This window comes from Oncorhynchus masou, chromosome 33, assembly GCF_036934945.1.
Source record: "Oncorhynchus masou masou isolate Uvic2021 chromosome 33, UVic_Omas_1.1, whole genome shotgun sequence".
In the NCBI taxonomy this organism is placed as follows: domain Eukaryota; kingdom Metazoa; phylum Chordata; class Actinopteri; order Salmoniformes; family Salmonidae; genus Oncorhynchus; species Oncorhynchus masou.
This window is the reverse complement of record NC_088244.1, coordinates 41644526-41658345: the sequence shown is the minus strand read 5'-3', so window position 1 is coordinate 41658345 and position 13820 is coordinate 41644526. Positions and strand designations below refer to the sequence as shown.

At 41.5% G+C, this 13820-nt stretch overlaps 1 long non-coding RNA gene across 1 annotated transcript; it reads left to right on the top strand.

The window, feature by feature from the left end:
• The first annotated feature begins 4885 nt into the window (after window positions 1–4885).
• LOC135527602 (uncharacterized) lies at window positions 4886–5627 on the top strand. The gene is made up of 3 exons (XR_010453463.1): window positions 4886–5015; window positions 5101–5382; window positions 5462–5627. It is a non-coding gene; the product is annotated as an uncharacterized LOC135527602 (long non-coding RNA).
• The last annotated feature ends 8193 nt before the right edge of the window (window positions 5628–13820 follow it).

Sequence of the window (13820 nt, the reverse complement as noted above, 5' to 3'; positions counted from 1 at the left end):
GTCTATGCTAGGTAAAGCTCTGCCTTATCTCAGCTCACTGGTCATGATAACAACACCCACCGTAGCACAAGCTCCAGCAGGTGTATCTCGCTGGTCATCCCCAAAAAAGCCAATACCTCCTTTGGCTGCGTTTCCTTACAGTTCTCTGCTGCCAGTATTTTTTTACCTTTATTTAACTAGGTAAGTCAGTTAAGAACAAATTCTTATTTTCAATGACGGCCTAGGAACAGTGGGTTAACTGCCTGTTCAGGGGCAGGACGACAGATTTGTACCTTGTCAGCTCGGGGGTTTGAACTTGCAACCTTCCGGTTACTAGTCCAACACTCTAACCACTAGGCTACCCTGCCGCCAGTGACTGGAACGAATTGCAAAAATCGCTGAAGTTGGAGACTTTATTTCCCTCACTAACTTTAAACATCAGCTATCTGAGCAGCTAACCGATCACTGCAGCTGTACATTGCACATCTGTAAATAGCCCATCCAATCTACCTACCTCATCCCCATATTGTTTTTATTTACTTTTCTGCTCTTTTGCACACCAGTATTTCTACTTGCACATCATAATCTGCTCATCTATCATCTAATTTGCTCAATTGTAATTACTTCGCTACTATGGCCTATTTATTGCCTTACCTTCTCATGCCATTTGCACACACTGTATATAGACTTTATTTTTTTATATTGTGTTGACTGTACGCTTGTTTATTCCATGTGTAACTCTGTTGCTATTTGTGTCACACTGCTTTGCTTTATCTTGGCCAGGTCGAAGTTGTAGATGAGATCTTGTTCTCAACTAGCTAACCTGGTTAAATAAAGGTTAAATAAAGTTTTAAAAAAGGCTGGACATATCAAATCCACAGGGGAACCTGTGACTGAAATAAAAAATAATTGTATGAGTCCACTTGTTTTCATTAGAGCCGATTACAATTGCCACAACATCAAGAAACACTATTTTTGTCAGGCACTGAAGGAAAGCAAATTTGATGTGAAAAGTTAATCAGTTACAAAGAAGTAAATTAATTTCAAATATTTCTGATATTTCTGCCTACTCATTCAAATATCCTAATAATGTTTGTATGTTGGGCAGACAACTAAACTACTTCTCTTCCACATTGTAGCGATATCAGAGCTTGCAATATCGGTTAATATGAGCTTATGTGGCCCATCCCCCCCCTACAGCCAGGCATTATTTAGCACTTTTTGAGTTTGAGAGGAGTGTGTCACTATCAATTTAACCACTTTTGCAGTGAAATATTTTTACACCCATCCATTTCATAAATGGGAGACATAAAAGATATGGAAAAACATGATTATGCTTTGTTATATCTCGGGTAGGGTATTTTTTAAACTAAAGCCCTTTTTGAGGATGGGCCACTTGTAACGGCCATTGGTGGAAGGAGAGGACCAAAGCGCAGCGTGGTACGTGTACATGTTATTTATTAAACTGAACACTAAATACACCAAGTAACAAGAACAACTGAAACAGCTCCGTCAGGTGTAAAACACACTAAACAGAAAATAACTACCCACAAACACAGGTGGGAACAGGCTACCTGAGTATGGTTCTCAATCAGAGACAACGATTGACAGCTGCCTCTGATTGGGAACCATACCAGGCCAAACACATAGAAGTACAAAACCTAGAACAAAACAGAATGCCCACCCCATCTCACGCCCTGACCAAACCAAAATAGAGACATAAAAAAGGAACTAAGATCAGGACGTGACATCACTAGCCGATAATGTCAGGTTAAATACTCAGGCTAAGCTTGAGTTATCCAAATGCGTAACTTATTGAGGCATGAGTCATCGAATGGGTGATCAGTTTCACTCTCAGGATCAGAGTTCACTTCTCCATTCACCAAGGCATGTTGAGAATAGGCATTGGTCAACATTTTAAGTACACAACTTTTTACCTATTTCACAATCAAAGCAATCAATCCATAATACATTAATTGCTCCACTCATATAGTTAACATACTAAAAACCTACTCAAATCAATCAGTATTTTTTTTATCATTCAGTTCCCTAATCATAATTCAAAACCCAATTAATTATCCAACCCAAAATCCAGAATGACATTGGTCAGTGATTCACATTGGTTCTATCACTCAAAATTAAACCCTCAACTTAACCCACATCAACGCTGGCAGAATGTACATGTATATTACCATACAATATATTCAACCTATAACTCTAGTTAACTTTCTCATCAGGGTTATAATTACAGATCAGTACCTCAATGCATTCTTAGCATAAATTACAATACATTTAGAAGTGTGTAAACCTCCACAATCAACCTGATACCCCCAATAACAATTTCAGACAAGTCAATTACGGGCACAATTTGACCAACCCCCTCCCTTTCCCAGCACTCAATCTTCTGGTGTTTCTTAATTTTTCTTCTTCAGATAGTTTCACAGTTCAAAGTGGATGGCCCATGACAATGTCCCAATTTCAATGTCTCACCTGATTCCCACCTGATTCTCACCTGATTCCCAGTCCTATTATGTCTTGTCCATTTGCCAACCGGTATACCAGCAATATGAGAAAGGTTTTGGAACGAATCTCTCTCCACGTGGACTTCTGTTGTACTCCTGAGAGAAAAGGCATGAGAGAAAAGGCTGTCGATAACTTCAACTGGATGCTGTACCCCAGTTGCTGGCTCGGACTCGGGTCTCTCGATAGAAGTTGTGCAGGACAAGGCCGTAGGGAACGCCATTTCTTCAGCCGGTTAAAGGTGGATGGATTTAAGGTCCACACCATTTGGCAAATTATCTCTTCCATGCATTTAGATACCATCTCCACCATAACCTTGAAAAAGGACAGATCAGAACCACAACTCAGTTCATCTCTGATTATGGAAATCCAGACAAGCATTTCAAGAAATCCAAACAAATGATTTACTGTATGACAAATTACTACTACTATCAATATTCCCAATGCAAATCTATAAAACAAATGTCAAAGAGTCATCTCCCGTCTGGATTACTGCAACTCGCTGTTGGCTGGGCTCCCTGCCTGTGCCATTAAACCCCTACAACTCATCCAGAACGCCGCAGCCCGTCTGGTGTTCAACCTTCCCAAGTTCTCTCACGTCACCCCGCTCCTCCGCTCTCTCCACTGGCTTCCAGTTGAAGCTCGCATCCGCTACAAGACCATGGTGCTTGCCTACGGAGCTGTGAGGGGAACGGCACCGCAGTACCTCCAGGCTCTGATCAGGCCCTACACCCAAACAAGGGCACTGCGTTCATCCACCTCTGGCCTGCTCGCCTCCCTACCACTGAGGAAGTACAGTTCCCGCTCAGCCCAGTCAAAACTGTTCGCTGCTCTGGCCCCCCAATGGTGGAACAAACTCCCTCACGACGCCAGGACAGCGGAGTCAATCACCACCTTCCGGGGACACCTGAAAACCCCACCTCTTTAAGGAATACCTAGGATAGGATAAAGTAATCCTTCTCACCCCCCCCCCCTTAAATGATTTAGATGCACTATTGTAAAGTGGCTGTTCCACTGGATGTCATAAGGTGAATTCACCAATTTGTAAGTCGCTCTGGATAAGAGCGTCTGCCAAATGACTTAAATGTAATGTAAATGTTCAAAAAAATGTTTCAAATGAGCCCTTATCACACTGTCAATCTCATCACAATCATAGGATCAGGAAGTTATCCCAATCATCCAGCAGACCCAATCTGGGGCCTGTTGCACAAAAGTAGAATTAAGACATCCGGGATAAATGACTCAGCTGAGCTCAATGAAGCCAAAACATGTGCGTCCAGGCTTAATTGGTTGCACAAAGACCAAGCCAGGATGAGCAGACACGGATTCATTAAGCCAGGTGAAACCAATCCTGGATAGGTGCGCGCTCACGGCTCACTCAAATAGACCCCGCCACAGATCACAGATTAACTGATTTACCATGGCAACTAGAGCCGCGTACTTTTCCCCGTAGGAAGCACAAATCCTCATGGAGGCATACGAGGAGGTAAAAGATATAATTAAGAAGAAAGGCAACACCGCCACAGTGATAAAGCAAAGAGAAAAAGCGTGGCAAAGTATTGCAGACCGCCTGAATGCGTAAGTAGTGCACAATTACACACTCACCGCTCCGCTGAAACATCACCATTACAATTCAAATATTTAATTCACATCTCCAAAAATGCAGTTGTACTGTAATTATGAAACGGTTAAATTTTTAATTGAAATGCACTGCAGATATGAGTGAAATTGTGTAAAGTAACTCCATCACACTGTATAAAGCTATGATAAATTTTTTGATATTTTTACTGAAAACAAGACAAAAATACCAAGTAATTTTTTGCAGTGTGACTCCATTAAATGTGTGTGTGTGTGTGTGTAGATTAAACATGAACGGGCCAAAACGGACATGGCAGCAGGTCAAAATCAAATACAAGAACATTCTGCAGAATGGTATGGTCCCTGACTAATATTTAACAAAGCACAAGCATATATTGTACCCAGAAGGTGCCTGCTCACACATTGTCTGTACTGTTTTAGCAGTGAAAAAGAATACCCACAGACAAGGCACGGGTGGTGGGTCACCAAAGGCTGACCTTACCCCAGCAGAGGACATGGCCTTGGAGCTAAATAAAGGCAGGCCCGTCTTAGAGGGGATCCCTGGGGGAAAGAGACGAGCATAGGTTCCTCCCAAGATGCCACCCGCTTCATTCAAGGTATGTCCTTCCATCTCTACATGGGATACAACCACATTCATATTGAATCAATTTGGACTGTCTGACTTTGGTTTACCTATTGCCTTGCAGTGTCTGGCAGCACTGTGTTCCTGTTAGAGCCACCAGCACAAGCACCAGACGATGCTGATCCAGTGAGTACTCCATCAAAGGCATACTGTAGGCCTGGCATGTCTTGTCTACTAGCTTCAATATGAATCCGATTAAATGTGATAGGGTGAAGGCCCCAGTGCAGCAGCAACAGCACATGATGGAGACGATGATGAGGAGGAGACCATCTCTCTGGATTCCAGAAGGCATGAGGTATCATGTTAAGACTGAAAGTACTATTTACTCTACAATGGTGAGGAGTCCTCATCAAAATCAAAAAATCTAATTTATTTTACAGGACCCAGATGCTATACAGTGGGAAAACCAGCCTGGCAACAGTGCGTATTAATAAAAGGACACCACATCCTGCCAAATTCCAGCTGCGCTAATTGTATTGTGTTCACAGAGCTCACAAGCTATCAGAAAGTTGTATGGCAACCACCTCCGGCGCCAAATAGAACTGGCAGACACAGACATTCAGTACAAGAAGAAAAAGATGGAAAATCTTGCACTGGAGTCCGAAATAAAAAAGAGGACAATTAGGAAACTGGACCTTGAAATAAAAAAACTTGAGAGGGAGGTGAGATATGCCTTCAATGTACACTGTATGCTAACTGTAACAAAAATGTATTAATCATTATTTTTCGTTCCTCCCCCAGCTCCAAGAAGATGACACAGCTCAAAATAAAAATTAGGTATATTCTCGTAAAGTCAAGTGAGCCATGACATATGAGCTCTTATTGTGAGCACACAGGACGGTGGCATCTTTCTAAGGTTTTTTTATTTTCCCAGCAATCAGTACAACCAAGTCATCGTTATAAGGCATCGCCCTCTTTTGCCCACCCCCAGCACCAGGTGTGGCCACTAGCCTATATGAAGGCCCAAAATTGTGTGTTCCTTTCTGCTCTGACAATGGCATGCCCATTCGTGCGAGATGTGGTGGATGAAGAAGCACTTGTGCTGAGGAGAGCCTTCAGGCGAGAAAGGGTCTTCAGGGACCGGTTGGACCCACTGGCCTTCCCTGATGACCATCTATATGAAAGATACAGGTTTTCTGCAGATGGCATCAGGTATCTATGCAGACTACTGGGTCCCAGGATTAAGCACCGCACTGCACGGAGCCATGCACTGAGTGTGGAGCAAATGGTTTGTGTGGCCTTGCGCTTTTTTGCTAGTGGAGCCTTCCTGTAATCAGTGGGGGATGCAGAACAGCTGAACAAGGCCACAATTTGCCGCACAATAAGGAGTGTGTGTCTGGCTATCAAAGCATTAGCAGATGTCTTCATCTCCTTCCCTGGCCACAGAAGACTCTGTGACATCAAAGAGGAGTTCTATAGGATTGCAGGTAAGAGGATCTACAAATTACAGGACAACTGTTAACACATAGTAGGATACTCATTACTTTGTGTGACAGGTTTCCCCAATGTCATTGGTGCAGTGGACTGCACACACATAAGGATAAAAGCCCCCTCAGGTGCCCATGAGGCCGATTTTGTGAATAGGAAATCCTTTCACAGCATTAATGTTCAGGTGAACATAACTTTTTGATATTGTCCATTGACGAACACTCTGCATTGCCAGTGATGTGCATTGATTGGTGTAATATTCCTCATCTTATGATTTCAGATGGTCTGCAATGCTGACTGTGTGATCAGCAATGTTGCGGCAAAATGGCCTGGCTCAGTCCATGACTCCAGAATCTTTCGGGCCTCTGAAATCTATCACAAGGTAAGCCACACAACCCCTATTTATAACCATCATGGCTGTGTCAAGAATATCACTGTGTTTATGAGGTAGTAATGATGAGATTTTGTGTTGACAGGTGAATTCTCTGGTGTGTTGCTGGGAGACAGGGGTATGGCTGCCAGCCTTTTCTCCTGACACCTTTCACAGACCCCCAGGAAGCACAGCAGGCCTACAACCATGCCCATGCCAGGACCAGGGCCAGAGTTGAAATGACCTTTGGCCTCCTGAAGGCACGCTTTCACTGCCTTCACAAATTAAGGGTCAGCCCTGTTAGGGCATGTGATATTACTGTGGCTTGTGCTGTCCTCCACAATGTGGCCTGCCTGAGGAAGGAGAGGGCCCCCAGAGTGCCATCAGCCATGGACTGGGACAATCCGGCAATCTTCCCTGATGACGACAGTGGTCGGCTGCTGAGGGACCAATATGTGTTGAATTATTTTAGTTAGTATGTGTGCTTTCAATTTTGGTTAAATATGTCCTGCGGTGGCAGAGGAATTTGGTTTTTTTTTTTTTTGGGTTCGTTTTTTGACGAATTTGGCCTCTTATGATGTTTGTGCGGTATACTGTGTGTAATACAAGGCTGCAGGGAGGCTACTGCATCCATTCATTTGTCTGTTCAGTTGATGTGTATGGATTTGTCCTGCATTTATTTTAGTGTGCAGACATGCAGGGTGTGTTATATACAGACCTTTGAATGTGTATGTATCATTTTGTATAATATGCTTGGATTCTGTGCTTTCCATCTTGTAGAGTCACTGTGACTTCAGTTTCGAAAGGAGCTGATGGTTTACCTGCTTTGTTTTGTCCTTATTCAATAAAGGAACATAATGTTACACATTGTGTTTTTATATTCATATGGAATGTGTATTTGTTTATATGACAGAGTACTAGGGCCACACAGAAGAAAAAGGATAAAGTCATACATTTATGAGGCTGGTTCTTTCTGCAGAAAAGCTACATATAGTTTTTACAGTTTTGATACTTATGACAATGTGATACTTAATATTCTGGCACATCAGCATGTCTTTGTTTATGAAACCATACTGAAGTACAATTTCACGAAATGCCCCACATCTGTCATTTTAACAACTGTCCTCCTTTAAAACAACTGGTTACAATATTATGACTTGTGTTTTTTTTTCCCCTCTGTGGCCCTAATATTCTATCATTTTATATATAGCCTTATAGTCTATGGGAAACTGTAAATTATCTAATGATAGCAACATCATCTAAAAATCATTTTTTATCCAAAATCATTGAAATTAATGATCACAAACGTTTAAATAATAACAGTGGGTCTAGTTATATGTGATAACAATGTATAGTGAGCAGTGAAATAACTATTGGTTTCCATTTGTGGTGACTGCTGACTGACATTAGGGATGAGATTAAATAGATCCTGGAATTTAGCCTGGTCTGGAGCAGGCTAGCTCCACAGAATAAATCTCCATGGTAATTTATACCATAACATATCCTCCTGCCCCCTATCCATCTTTAGTGCAACCGGATTACGGATCAATTGAGCCAGGATCACCAAGATATCCTGGCTTAATCCCTTATCCTAGTTTTGTGCAACAGGCCCCTGGTGAGATTTATCGAAAACAAAACAGAGGAACCAACAATACACTTCTTCATACATCATTCGATACCTGTGTACATATCACTCAAGCTGTGTAAACATCAATCCAATCCATAACATTTTTTTTCAATACCAACCTCTGCTGGATATTCCCTTTCTGCTTCACACTTATTAAACAACTATTATTTTAAGATGAACCTGTAATGCACCCAATATATAAAATACAACAGCCAATTATTAATCAGTCCAAACAATTACCTTCCAATTGACTTACTTTCCTTTTGTTACCTTCACTAGACTACATCTCTGTTTCCTTCAACTCAGAAAGCCCTCTACAATCTCTACCTCTGTCTTTCCGTCGAACGTTACAATACCAGGTAAAAACGTTATTTTATTATTATAGTCAAAACAAACAACTTCTGTTCACATGGAGGCCACTTTAATTACTATGTTATCTCTTGTTTTGCTGGTTGTACTGACCCATATGATGCCTTTTCACCCTGCTCTACCAAACAGTTTAGTAATGTGGCGATGTTTGGCATATGAGTTTCTTCGTCTTTTTACGCCAATATTGTATATTACTGCCAATTTTAATATCTTACATAATATCCACTGTCCTTGATTCCCACAAGGATTATTCAACCCCAAAATCTGGAAAGGAGCAGGGTTGATCCAAGCTCTCTGACCTCACAAAATATAATTATTTTCTTGCCTCACAAAAGCAGTCAAACACCCAAGCTAACTGGCTAAAGTTGGCTAGCTAACGTTACTTCCAGACACAAACAAGAGACCACATCTTTAATATGAACATTCTACTCACCCTAGCAGAACTGGTTAGGCTTCTCTCATGTTATTCAAAGCGTTGGTGACTAACTGTGCTGCTGGCAAAAATTTAATGAAGTTATTTCCCTAATGTTTACTGGCACCGGCCATATTCACCCGACACTGAGCATTCGTAAATGAATCAGTTATTCTGCGCTCTGGTATATTCCAACCAGTGCTCTGAAATCCAAACAAATGGCCAGAATTTACCAAGTACCCCATTTAACAATGTCCATTGAGGACGCACAATGACTATACCATTTCGCCAAGCTAAGAATGACATGAATAGTCATGTCAGTCGACAAATATTGGGAAGTTGAATAGCATATAGTGAATATACTAGCTCGATGCAATGAAATGCTATGTGGTTCATAAGGCTAGCGCAACCAACAAATGTCATAATTAGTTCAAACAGGACCTTATATCTTAAGACCAATAAAAGCATAACACATACTCAAATTACTTCACAAATAGTACAGTTAGTGTGGTTACACTGAGTACATATATTAAATCTTGATTTTTATCGGTTTTAGATCTTCTTTTATGTCATTGTGCTCAGTCACAATTGCATCCCTGAATTCTGTAGTAGTTTGGAATTTTCAAGTCAGCAGGGAAACGCTGCCACATGTTATCCATGATTGGATTTTTTCATATATGAGCCGAATCTCTTACTGCGAAAAATACATATTCAGGCTTTAGGGGCAGTTCTCTAAATGTATAATATAACCCAGCCAAAAAAAAATCCCATAAACATTTTAGACAGTCATGATGCTTTTAACCGTATCTCTATCATAAAGAGACCACTCTGAACCTACATATGTCTACGTATGGGTTGTTTAAATTGCATCTCGTTATATTCCCAGTATTACTTTATCAAATCTCTAGTAATCGGTTATACACACATACAATTTCTCTCCTATGTTTATCTTCACAGAATCCATGTATAACGTAGGAAATCTTAGGTACTCACATTAATTAACCACTCCATGTGTGTTTCCAACGACTCTCCATCCCTACTAATCCCAGCGGATGCTGCCCTATGGGAATAATGCTCCACACGAATCCTCAACGGTTCTCCAGACTTCCAGAAATTATAGACTTGCCACTACATTTTAATTAACATCCCGCACTCAATACCACCCCGTGATATTCTATGATGGGCAGTGATAGACAGAACCCTAAAATATCCCCAAGATAACACTCATATCGAAACCAAATTTAAATCACCTTATTATACACATTTTTATTTCTTATTATCGAAACTTCAAATTAAAACGTATTTCCACACTTACACAACTCTCCTATCACAGGGAATAAGACAGACAAGAGGAAAAACTGTTTAACGCTGTTTTTAGATTTCAAACCCTGTCTATATGAACAGGGACACACCCATACCATTATCAAAATATTGCCTAAATAGTGGTCCCACAATGGGGTGTTGTATCCACACCGGGATATCGTCTACTGCGATTACTGTGGTAGAGATTCTCAGATGTCTATCCAAATGTGCAAACTACCTACAGAGTACTCATGTCTCCTATCCAACCTATGTAACCACAGTCACAAGAAATCCAATCTTACCTTGTATTTTCTAAGTATCAGGAATATCAAAACACTCACAATAACACCTAACAATAGTAACCCAGGGCATACCTGTTTACCTCATTTAACAAAACGTTTTTTAAATTACATACAGTGGGGCAAAAAAGTATTTTGTCAGCCAACAATTGTGCAAGTTCTCCCACTTAAAAAGATGAGAGAGGCCTGTAATTTTCATCATAGGTACACTTTAACTATGACAGACAAAATGAGAAAAAAAATCCAGAAAATCACATTGTAGGATTTTTAATGAATTTATTTGCAAATTATGGTGGAAAATAAGTATTTGGTCAATAACAAAAGTTTATCTCAATACTTTGTTATATACCCTTTGTTGACGATGACAGAGGTGCAACTCAGCATTCTTTGTCCTCCAAACACAATGAGTTGAGTTTTTACCAAAAAGTTATATTTTGGTTTCTTCTGACCATATGACATTCTCCCAATCTTCTTCTGGATCATCCAAATGCTCTCCAGCAAACTTCAGACGGGCCTGGACATGTACTGGCTTAAGCAGGGGGACACGTCTGGCACTGCAGGATTTGAGTCCCTGGCGGCATAGTGTGTTACTGATGGTAGGCTTTGCTACTTTGGTCCCAGCTCTCTGCAGGTCATTCACTAGGTCCCCCCCGTGTGGTTCTGGGATTTTTGCTCACCATTCCTGTGATCATTTTGTGAGATCTTGCGTGGAGCCCCAGATCGAGGGAGATTATCAGTGGTCTTGTATGTCTTCCATTTCCTAATAATTGCTCCCACTGTTGATTTCTTCAAACCAAGCTGCTTACCTATTGCATATTCAGTCTTCCCAGCCTGGTGCAGGTCTACAATTTTGTTTCTGGTGTCCTTTGACAGCTCTTTGGTCTTGGCCATAGTGGAGTTTGGAGTGTGACTGGTTGAGGTTGTGGACAGGTGTCTGATATACTGATAACAAGTTCAAACAGGTGCCATTAATACAGGTAACGAGTGGAGGACATAGGAACCTCTTAAAGAAGAAGTTACAGGTCTGTGAGAGCCAGAAATCTTGCTTGTTTGTTGGTGACCAAATACTTATTTTCCACCATAATCTGCAAATAAATTCATAAAAAATCCTACAATGTGATTTTCTGGACTCCCCCCCCCCCCCCCATTTTGTCTGTCATAGTTGAAGTGTACCTATGATGAAAATTACAGGCCTCTCTCATCTTTTTAAGTGGGAGAACTTGCACAATTGGTGGCTGACTTCTCTCACAAGATTACCAGTGCTCTAGTCCTTCACTCCACATTATCTTCACCAGTCCTACTGTGATGAACTCAGTACCATGTATCTGGACTTTGGCGAATTAACAATTATGCCCACGGATACCTCACTTAAGAAAACTCTTATCAACTCAACTCAGTCCTGCTAGTTACCTCAGCTCTGGCACTCTTAAGGAAGACCTCACTCTGAGCGTACCCTCAACAGGGGCTTTTATGTTTTTACGTTTTGTATTTTTTATTTATAATTTCATCACTTCTTGATAGATTGTCCAAGCTTACTTCTCAGTACTATGTCCGAGCTCTGGTATCCACCCATGCCCGCCACCCTCTCAGAGATCCTCCTCGTTGCCAAAAATTCTATGGAAATCCAGTACTAAGAGAGACTTTGTAATTTCTTCAAACAGTCATCCTGATTTAATATCAATTAATTATTGCAATAATGAAACCATCAACCCAACAGTCTTAGGCAGAAAGCCTACCCTTTCCAGACCATGCTGTTTCTTATATAGCTGATACCAAGAATGCTTCGTCATGGCTGGTTCAACCCCTCCCATATAGATTGGGGTCACCATAAACCACTTTGGGTTCATCCTCTGATCATCTGCCTGGCCTTTGTTCTGTTCCTTCAGGCTCTCTCTATCTCGGTGACACCCACCACATCTTATCTATGGAATGCCAGCTATACGTTTTTAGGCTCCTCTCAGTTCACAAAGATATTTAACAGAACAGAAATGTTTTCCTGTTTAGTTAAGTATATAATCTTCAAATATCCAATGAATCAGGTAAATATGTAATTTTTCTATCACACTGGCCCGAACTGCAGTCAGGTCTAGACCCTGGTGAGGACGACGAGCACGCAGATAAGCTTCCCTGAGACGATTTCTGAGGGTTCGTACATAAATGCTTTGTTTGTTGTGTAAACCCACAGTTTTATCAGCTGTCCGGGTGGCTGATCTCAGATGGTCCTGCTGGTGAAGAAGCCGGATGTGGCGTTTCCTAGGCTGGTGAGGTTACATGTGGTCTTCGGTTGTGAGGCCGGTTAGACTTACTGCCAAATTCTCTAAAATGACGGGGCGGGTTATGGTAATGAAATGATTATTCAATTCTCTGGCAACAGCTCTGGTGGGCATTGTTGCAGTCAGCATGCCAATTGCATGCTCCTTCAACTTGAGATATCTGTGGAATTGTGTTATGTGACAACTGTACATTTTAGTGGCCTTTAATTGTCCACACCACAAGGTGCACCTGTGTAATGATCATAATGTTTCATGCTTCTTGATATGCCATATCTGTCAGGTGCATGGATTATCTTGGCAAAGGAGAAATGCTCACTGACTGGGATGTAAACAAATTTGTGCACAAAATTTGAGAAGCTTTTTGTGCATATGTGATCTTTTATTTCCGCTCATGAAACATGGGACCAACACTTTACATGTTTATTTTTGCTCAGCATATTTAACTATTTCGCAGTCTTATGGCTTGAGGGAAGAAGTTGAGCAGGGTCCTATAGGTTCCAGACTTGGTGCATTGCTTCCACTTGCTGTGCAGTAGCATATTGAACAAGTCTATGACTTGGATGGCTGGAGTCTTTGACAATTATTTGGGGCATTCCACTGACACTGCCTGGTGTAGAGGTCCTGGATGGCAGGGAGCTCGGGCCCAGTGATATACTGGGCCGTACGTACTACCCTCAGTAGCACCTTTCAGTTGGATGCCAAGCAGTTGCCATGCCAAGCGGTGATGGAGCCAGTCAAGATGCTCTGAATGGCGCAGCTGTATAACTTTTTGTGCTCACTCCACATCTCACTTCACCTTTCCACACTACTGAGCCAAACCTAGCCAAGCTTTACTGGGCATCCACCATAGTTTCTGGAGCCATGCTGGAAAATTAGGGACAATGTGATTAGAGAATATCCAAGCCAGCACATTAAGGCTCAAGTTGGGTCTATAGTATGAATTACAGCCAGAAGAGGACTGACTGGCCAGTGGTCACCCCTTGGAGCCTGTTTCTTCCTAGGTTCCTGCGTTCTAGGCAG